Source organism: Arachis duranensis, chromosome 5 (assembly GCF_000817695.3).
Source record: "Arachis duranensis cultivar V14167 chromosome 5, aradu.V14167.gnm2.J7QH, whole genome shotgun sequence".
NCBI lineage: Eukaryota > Viridiplantae > Streptophyta > Magnoliopsida > Fabales > Fabaceae > Arachis > Arachis duranensis.
This window is the reverse complement of record NC_029776.3, coordinates 8,970,898-8,981,885: the sequence shown is the minus strand read 5'-3', so window position 1 is coordinate 8,981,885 and position 10,988 is coordinate 8,970,898.

Genomic DNA, 10,988 nt, shown 5'->3' with positions numbered 1-10,988 from the left:
CATTACATTTAGTTATAAAAATTTTATTTATTTCTAATTCTTATATTAAAAATGAAAAGAAAATTTAAATTAGTGAATTTTAATCTATAATATAATAATAATATAGTAATTATTTTATATATTATACGAATATAAATTAATTATTTTTTATTTATAAAAAATTTTTGTTACATATATATATATATATATATATTGATGAATGTGATATATTTTTTATGTAAATAATTTTTTAAAAAAATTTAATAGTTAATCTATTACCTTTTTTGTTTTAGTCCAAATTAAATATTTTTTATTATTTTTGGAAAGAAAATCTTTTGAGGAATTTAATAATATGTGGTGAGGAACACCGAATGAATTATACAGAAACCAATTAAAACACAACATGGAAACATCTTTAAAAAAAGACGTTTTAAACGTCTTTATCTGAGTGGCCTCCAATAAGTAATTCAGGTTCAGATTGTTAATCGAATCAGAACGAAATTAATTATTGTTTTGAATCCAATCAAGTGGCTAAGGTGTGGTTCAATTTAAAAGAAAAAAATATAGCATTAGAGGAAACATTTTTCTGCAGCAAATTTGGGTGTAGTACGAAGATATTTGAGTGTAACACGAAGATATTTGGGTGTATTTTAAGATTTTTTGGGTGTATTTTTATTCTGATAAGTTGCATAATTCAAAACTCTTCCTCTTCTTCCTTCTCATCTTCTACTGTTTCTTCTTTTTTTTAATCATCATCACCATCTTTTTCTTTTTTTTTATCTTATTCATCTTTTCCTTTTTAATTTACCTTCTCAAGTTTCTTCTTGTTTTATTCTCTTAACAAGAATAAAAACAAAAAAAAATCAAACAAATAAGAATAAGAAACACATAATACTGCAAAATTACTTAGAAGAGGATGAACTTACATTCATTTAACTAAAAGAAAGAAAGAAATAAGAAAAAAGAAGAAGAAGAAAACAACGCAGCATTAGAGAATATTTTTCTGTATTTGCAGCAAATTTGGGTGTAACACGAAGATATTTGGGTGTATTTTAAGAATTTTTTAGTGTATTTTTATTCTGATAAGTTCTACATAATTCAAAACTCTTCCTCTTCATCTTCTACTGCTTCTTCTTCCTCATTTTTTTATTTCGTTTTTTTATAATTTTTTTGGGAGAAAAATCAAACAAAGAATAAAAAATATACATAATATTGCAAAATCAATAGAAAGAGGAAGAGAAAAAAATATAGCAACAACAACAGTAATAAAAAAATAATGATGAAGATGAAACATGCGAAAAAAAGGAAGAGAAACATAAAAAAAAGAGAAGAAAAAGAAGAAAGAAGAGAAGAAAAAGGAAAAACATGAAGAAAAAGTAGTGTCTTAATTTTCATAATGATAAATGAAAGTACACTTTGAAAATAGTTGAGTGACGCGTGCGCTCCAGTGAATAAATATAATTTTTGTTAAATTTAATCCAACTTATAAAACTTATAAACTAAAAAAATTTATATATGTAGCATAACTCTATATAAAATCATGCTCACAGAGAATTTGCTTCGAAGTTGCACAAATATTAATAAATAGCTAGGATGATTCATTAACATATTTGATTAGTTTGAATTTTAATATGGAATAAAAGTGTTGCAGAACTATTATATGTTCTTTACAAGATATCACCAATAAAATAACATATAAACCATATAGTGATGAGAAATTCTTTTCGGCAGTGTTTGTTTCTACGGAGCCAAATTCAGGCTAAAAGACAGGCTAAACAACTGAGATTTAAGTATTATATTTTTAAGAATATAAAATTTTAATTTTTTCAATATTTTTAAAAAATAAAAATATAATAAATTAAAATTTTTAAAAACAAAAACTAAAATTTTAATAATATTTTTTAAATCAATAAATATAATATTGAATTTTAGTCTCTGTCTCATTATCTTAAAATAAACACTATCAAAGTGTCTTATATCTAACTCTCTGAGATTTTGAAATTAAGCTAACGTTATTTCTGAGACTATTGATACATAATTCAAACTTAGATTCTGATATATATTTGAGAATTAAAAATAACCTTCTCAAATCTTATTCAAATTTGATTTACATGCAAGTACTTATTTAAAAAAAATATTATTTAGTACTTTAGAAACTTAGCAAATGACTAGAAGTGAATTTATGAAATTTTAAGATTTTTATATTTATTATTTGTTGATTCTCAAAACTCAAACTGAAATATAGAACAAACAATCTCCTCCTTTTTTATGATGACAAACAAAATATAAATCTAATAATTTTATTTATTCTCAAAAATAATATCCAATATATAAGATTAAATCTATATGAGAGTAACAATATTGAAAATATTTCAGGGCAACAACATAATATCATATGTTCTTAGAAATATATCTAATATAATTCAGAGATATGCGTTATCCAAAGTGTATTAGATCAAACCTTTTTGTTTCATAATATCATTCTTACTCAGATCTATATTTTCGTTAACTTCAAAGATATGTATTATATAGATGTATCAGGATAGAAAAGTATATAACATATCTCAGGATATAAACCAAATATTTATAAATTTATTTATGTTATAATTGGTAATTTTATTATTATTATTATTTATTTATTTATAATACTAGTTATGATAATGAAAATAATTTATTATTATTATTTATGATAATAATAATACTGTTTAATAAATTATCGTTATCTTGTTCTTATTAATAATTTTAAATATATAAGTAACCGTTATTACTAATACACTCACAAATTTGTAATACCTTTCATAACTTCAATTTCATCTAGTTTGATCCTTTTTAACATAATTAATTACCAAAAAATTTAAAATTATTACGTATGTGCAAGAAAGAAGAATAGAAGAAGTAAAATGAAATGAAGGATTTGAATAAATCATGTTTTATATTTATAAGTAAAATTCTTGATTAAAATATTTTTTTTAAAACAAAACGTAAGCTGCTTTTTAAGCTTTCGAACTTCAAAAAAAAGCTAACACAGACAAAAACACAAGCCGTATTTTGTTATTTTAAAAAAAATTAAAATATTGCCCCTTCATTAAACACAACCTGCGTTTAGGCTAAAATAAAATTAAAAGAAATTTGAAAACCTTCAAAAAATTAAAATGCAAGCTGTGTTTATTTAAGTTGCTGAAAAAAAATAAAACGCAGGTTACCAGAAAATAATTTGTAAATGGATTAGAAAATGGTGAATTGATAAACAATAGATGTATAATGTGTTATGCATGAATGTGGAGCTGACATTTGTCAGAGAATACAAAACGCAAGTAATATTTTGACAGGGACAAAAAACAAGGAAGAAAAGTACGCTGCAAAACGCAGCCTACGTTTGGCAGGCCCAGGCAATCAAAGAACAAAACGTGACTCTGTATCCCCTGCATGAAAATAGCTTCACTTTTGACCAGTTTTGGAGAAAGCAAAACACAGGTTGCGTTTGTCAGCCTACCAAAGCAAATCAGAAGTTACGTTTGGCAGCCACCTTAGCTGCATGTGTGACACGCGTCATGGAAGATGGTAAATCTATTCTATTATATAAAAATCGGATTTCTGCACTTAATGATGGAGCTGACGTGGCATGCTTCTAATAATGTTTCCCGATTTATTTCTTTTAACTCATTAAATACAAGTTATTACGATAAATTAAATATATCAACTAATTGATTTGATTAGATATTTAAATATCATATAATTTATTATAATTTATATCAATTTAATTTGGTAATATTTCCTAATTCATTTATTTTAATATTCTGTTAGTATTTTTTAATTTAATTCTTTTAATTTATTAAACCAAATTTATTGTGTGTACTAATTAATTAATTTGATTAATTTATTAGTCATTAAATAATAAATTTATGAATAAAATAGACAACGGAGATATTTTTAACTAATAATTAAATTAAATCAAATCAAATAATATATATTAAGCTAAATTCAAATAATGTGAATTAAAGACTAAATTAAAATAAGATAATTTCTTACTTATTCAAATTGAGTGCAATAAATACAAATTAATTTTGTTAGATAATCATAGTTGTCTGATATGACCACACAAAATTATAAGAATCATAATTTTTATTATTCTTGCTATTTCAACTCTTCTTTTTTTATTTTTTTTCTTTATGTATAATTTCTTTTATGTATAAATGTACCCAAAATGAGAAAGTACGGATGAGTATTTATTGATTGTTTGTTTGATGAATATATCTCAATTTAGACATTCTACTAATGTGGATGGAAGTTGACCTGTAGCAATTTAAAGTGGCCAATGTATTTTTTTATAATATTAGATAGAAGAATATTTGTTAAAATGAATACACCCATTGTAATAAAAAAAATTTTTCAATTGTTATATTTTTATGTTAGTCGTATAAATTCTTTGAAGGCACAAGATAATAAAATAGGTTGACTTTAATATCATTAGAAGCTAAATTTAATGGTTCAAATAAGTACCACTAATTATGTTTAAAAAGTATTTTGTAATAATAATATGATTTACATATTAATTTTTTTGAGTAAATTTATTTCAAAATGTAGAAATTAGACTCAATTATGCTAAAATTTTAAAGGTAATATAAAATTTGACAATAAATTCAACACTCATTAAGGAAATAAATTTATTTATGGCTATTTCCTAAATATAAATAATAACAAGACTTATGAAAAAATATTAATATCATCATTCTTATTAATTAAATCATAATATTAGGTAGTTGATAGTTTTATAGGCAAAAATTATTAAGTAATTACGTAAAAATTAGCAACGAACAAGTAATAAGAATTAAAAAAAATATATTATGTAATACCAATTTCATAATTAAAATATGTCTCATATCATATTCTCATATATTCTATTTATTATCTATTTTATTAGATAAAAACCAGGTTTCTGCACTCAATGATGGAGTTGACGTGACATGCATACTTATGAGAGTGTTTAAGCAATTTGTTTATTTTAACTCATTAAATACAATTTATTATGATAAATCAATTATATCAACTGATTGATTTAATTAGATATTTAAATATCCATAATTTATTATCATTTATATCAAATTGATTTGTAGTATTTTTTAATTTATTTATTTTAATGTATTGTTAGTATTTTTTAATTTATTTTTTTAATTTATTAAATCAAATTAATTACACTAATTATCTGTATTAATTAATTAATTAGATTAATTAATTATTAAAATAACAAATCTATGGCTCTATGCATAAAATAGGTTCTCAATATATTTTTCAATAATAATTAAATCAAATCAAATCATATATATTGAGCTAAATTTAAATTATGTAAATTAAGGACTAAAATAAAATAAGATGATTTTTTACTTATTCAAATTAAATGCAATAAATAAAATTAATTTTGTTAGATAATCATAGTCTTCTGGTCTTCTATATATAGATAGCCACACAAAATGATAAAAATCATCATTTTTATTACTTTTGCTATTTCAACTATTTTTTTATGTATAAATATACTCAAAATGAGAAGGTATGGATGAGTGTTTCATTAATTGTTTGTTTGACAAATATTATAATCCGAAAATATCTCAATTTAGGCATTCTATCGCTGTCGATGGAAGTTGAACTTGTAGTAATTCAGGGTGACCATGATATTTTTTATAGTATTATATAAAAAATATTTTTTTAAAATGAATATACCCATTGTAATTAATTTTCTTTGTCAATCTGTTATCTTTTAAGTTTTACCTAACAAACAATGTCCATGTTGAATCTATTATTTCATCAGAAGCCATACATACTTGATTGATAATTCTATATATAAAAATACTCATGTGGTAACTAAATACCATATTATTATCTCACTAAAGTTAATTCTCCTATGATTATGTGAATATGATTCTCCTATGATTATGCGAATGTATAGCACTATCAGATGAAAATTGATTTGGATTACATTTATGTCCAACGAGGTAGGTGATCTTTTAGACCTAATCACGATCAAAGTTGAGAAAGGTTTGAAAAATGCTAAAAATACAAATACTTTTTATTTTTAATACCCAATAATAAATATATAAATTAAAATTAATATTATTCCGTACAAAATCATAAAATATATAGCATATTCAAAATATATCCAATCCGTATTAACTGTCATTGTTTATCAGTTACATTATGACAAATCTGATTATTAAAAAAAGATTAAAATTAACTTAAACGTACACAATATTATTTTATGCTTTTCATTTTTATTTTATTATCATAAAAAATCATATATATTATAAGAGAACCTCATCTTTTTACTAACGGTTCTTCCGTTCAATGGTTTCTATTAAAAAAAAGAGACATAATAATATTGTGGTTGGCAAGAATATATAGATTTTTGAAAAGTTGAAACATAGGTTTAGTCCTTAACATATTCGTAGATGAAGTGTAGAGTAAATAAAAAAATAGCTAATAAAAAGAATAAATTACTATTTGTATCCATGAAAGATACGAACGCTGACAACCCTAACGGACCAATTGTGTAACCAACATCCGGGTACTTTTGGCACACGGAAGCCATCTTTCGTAGTTATAATTGTCGTTTTATACTTATATAGTACATTTGTCAGCATCTATATCTTTTTAGGTACAAATGATAATTTATTCAATAAAAAAATAAATGGTTAGAGCTTTCTCAATACTAACCGTCGTAGTGTATTGTTATATAAATTAACCTAATATGTGGTATTAGTTATTGTTATATATATATGAAAAATGTGACTCATTTATGTATTGTTTTGATTAAAAGAATTTTAGAAAAATAAAATGCTGAAGAAGAAAATAGATGAAAAAATCAATTTTTTATTGTTTGGATCAACAAAAAAATTGAATGAAAAACATAAAAATGTATGTGGAGCTCATGTAAATTTTTTTCTTTAAAGTTGTGAAGAAAACTTATGCAGAAGTGCAAATATGGGTTAAAATACAGAGTTATCATTTGAATTATAATTTATATATAATATATAAAAACATTAATATAATTTTACTCTATTATAATTTTTTCTCTTCTTACTTTTCTTTCCATCCAAGCAAAAAAAAAATTTCTATTTTCTTTCCATTCATTTTTTCTTCGTCTAAACAACACAAAAAAATATAATTTTTTTTCATTTTCTTTCTTTCTATTTTCTTTCCTCTTATTTTCCACCTTATATCCAAACAATAGCTTTGTATTTATCCATTTATCTTTTATTAATATTGTTATAACAAGGATACATGTGACTTTATAAAAATGATATAACCTAAACTTTGATTATCTGATAATTTATTGAGTGGCTATAATAGCTCCACGTCACGAACCAATGAATGCTAACATTAATTTTTTTTCATCTAAACACACATACAAAAATATACTTTTCTTTCCATTTTGTTTCCTCTCATTTTCTTTCTTTCTATTTTCTTTCCTCTTATTTTTTTATCTTATATTCAAACAATAGCTTAGTGTTTATCTATTTATCTTCTATTAATATTGTTATAATAAGAATACATATGATTGTATAAAAATAATATAACCTAAACTTTGATTATCTGAAAATTTATTGAGTGGTTAGAATAGCTCCACGTCACAAACCAATGAATGCTAGCAATATGGATGATCACAAAAACAGTCAAAAAAGATATTTGCAGAGATTACTTGCATTTTGGGGCTAGATAGGGACTCGTGAAATCCTCACAACCTGCCACCCGAAAATGGATGGGGACTTGGAGTGGCAAATGAGCTAAAATCCATCGGGCTGACCCGCATAACCCGACAAAAAAAGGGGGTTGGGGTGAAAATTTGAAACTGCCAAACTTAAAAAGTCCGCCTACTCCGCACCGCCTAATCCATGAGTTTTGGCAGGCTTCGGTGGGACGGTGCAGGTTTTTCCGCTGGGCCAAACTTTTATTTTGTCAAGACCATTTTTTTACAAATTTCTATGACGTTATTAATCTACAAGAGGATGAAGATGATAATTGAAGATATTCTAAGTTATATTTTGGATTATGTTTTTATGTTTGATTGATTATAAACTTGAAGATGTTTAATTATATATTTTGGACAATATTTGTTTTGCTTTGGACAATATTGATTTTATTATTTTATTTCAAAAAATTTGGTTTATAATTATGTTTATTACATATTTATAATTATAAAAATTTTAATGTGTGTAAATTTAAAAATTATAATTTTTTTATGTTTTTAGAAATTATAAATTTATTAAAATTATTGTGAAATAATATATATTGTTTAATATGTAATGGTTTATAAAAAAAAGGAGAGCCCACCAACCCGCCAGCCTATCAGTAGGTAGGACGGGGGAGAAATTCAAGACCGCCTTACTAGATGGGGCGGGACGGGCTAGCCCACCAGATAGCGGACTTTTGGCGAGACAAGGCAGGCTTTCCCATTTGCCACCCCTAATGGGGATATGGACATAAGTACCCGCCTCATAGAACCTATTAAATATACGCGAATATAAAATTATTAATTTATTCTAATTCATATATACATCAATTCATTTCTTGAATTTAGTAACCCTAATTTTTGCCTCCAATTCGAATTTTTTCTTTTTCTTTCAGATTCATTCTCAACCTCGATCCTCTCTCTTTAACTCATTTTCTCTAACTCTCAAGTCCGTCACTATGTTGCTCAGTATCGTCCTAAAAAATTATGTTATGTTATTATGTTGGAATATATTTTTATATTTTTTCCTTTTAAAATGTTATTTTTTATAACGAATATGTTATAAATTGTGTTTAATTATACTGAATGGATTATTTTATGATTATTATATTATATCAAAAGTTTTCAAAGAATATTCGTAGATACTCGAGGAGATCTGCGTTCCCTAAGGGGTAATTAAATAGAAACTTGCAATGACGGAGAAATAATAGGACATTTTTTTAAATAGGAGTGAAGGATAGAAAGGGCTTCTCATGCTCCCCCGAGTACTCATTACCGTATCTAACTAGTAACAGAGATCCAATCTGAATCGATTTAAGAGAGGACGCGTGGACTTCATTTGCACTGGGCTTTTAAGGTAATGAACTGCTAAGTCAGATTTGGGACCCTAACAATGAATTTTAGTTAATCTTGCTTGCATTGAGGTCTTACTAGACCTAAATATATTTTGAATTAATATTTTGAGTCATTGTTATAGCAAATACTATACTATTTAATTTTATAACACTTAGTATATGTAAAAGTTAGATATATTTATAAGACATTTTTTAATTCAAATTTAAAAAATTAATTATCTCTTTTTTAGTTTTAAATATTATTTTTTAATGTAACAAAAAAGTAAAAATAACAATAATCACTCACATAATTAAAATAGATAATTTTAACGTATACATGACATTATATATATCAAGGATTATTATATATGATATATATTTTTTTTATTCTGTCAAAAAATTAAATAATTAATACATTGGATATTATTATTTATGTACTAATATAATATATATTATCAATTATTAAGTTTATAATTAATTTTTAATCCAATTTTTTATAATTAAAATTTAAATAATTGGAATGATTAAATACTAAATATTTTACATCTAACCAATTTATTTTTTATTAAAATTAAAAAGGATGAGTCATTAATCAATTCTAAATTTTATCTCACTAACCAGAATTAATTTTAAGACAAGAAATTATTTTGCACATCATATATATATTGTGAGATATTATGATCATTTATTATTTTTTAATGGTAAATATTGTCAAATAAAATGTTATAAGAAATTAGAAGAAAATGTATTTATAAATTTAGAAAATATTAATTTATTTTTTAATAGAATAAATTATATATTGAATAACAAAAGTTATTATTGGTTTCTCTTCACACTAACTAATACTCAACATGATATTTCAGTACACCATGTTATCAAGAAATATTAATCGATCTAATAACTTTTGTAATGACATAAATTTATGAATTTGAAAATTTAAAAATTATTTCATAAAATGTGAAGCTTTAACAAGTAACAATGTTGATCATATTATTTTGACTTTAAGAATGAATACGATACCAACAAATAAAATTGTCCTAAGTAAATTTCAACAGAGATAAAAGTCCATAAGTATTGCTATTAATAAAAAATTAATCTATTTTAAAGATAAATACAATTTTTTTCTACGAATTTTCTAACTCGGTAAGTCGAAGATTAATCCACCACAATTAATGCTCTATTTATTAAGGGTGAGATTTGAACTCCAAATACTTGTTTAAGTAGACAAATGAGATAACCATTCAACCAATCCAAATTGAATAAAATAAATATTATTTATTTTTAATATTTTTAAATTGTAAAATATTTATAATAATAATAATAATTACTATATATATTTTTCATTTAAATTTTAATAAAATTTTTTTATATAATTTTATATATTATCCCGTGCAAGGCACGGAAACATACACTAGTTTGTTTATAAAAACAAAAACCAAACGCAGATAGGGGTAACGGGAGTGAAATGAGAGTAAAAGGAAAAAGTTGAAGAACTGAAAGTGAAGAAGTGGGGGAGAAGTAGGGGAGAAGAAGAAGTTTACGGTAAAGGATTAAATAATGGTTCGTAATTTTACCAAACCGGAGAAACACATTATTGAATATCTTGATCATCCTTAATGGATAAATATTTTTTTTTATTTTGATAGTGTTATTGTTAATTTTAATATTATTATTATTGTTATTATTATTATTGTGATTACTGTAACTGTAGTTGTTATTATTATTAATGTTGTTATTGTTATTGTTATTATTATTATTATTATTATTAATATAATTATTTTTTAGTAATAAAAAATACTGTGTAATAAATTTTTTATTATCTTTAATAAATTTGTTATTATTTTTTAATTATTTATTTATATTTTTTATCATACAACTAGTTGTACTGTCTAATAAATTAAAAGTTTGTTATTATTTTTAAATAATTTATTATTAATTATTATGATACGGTTGGG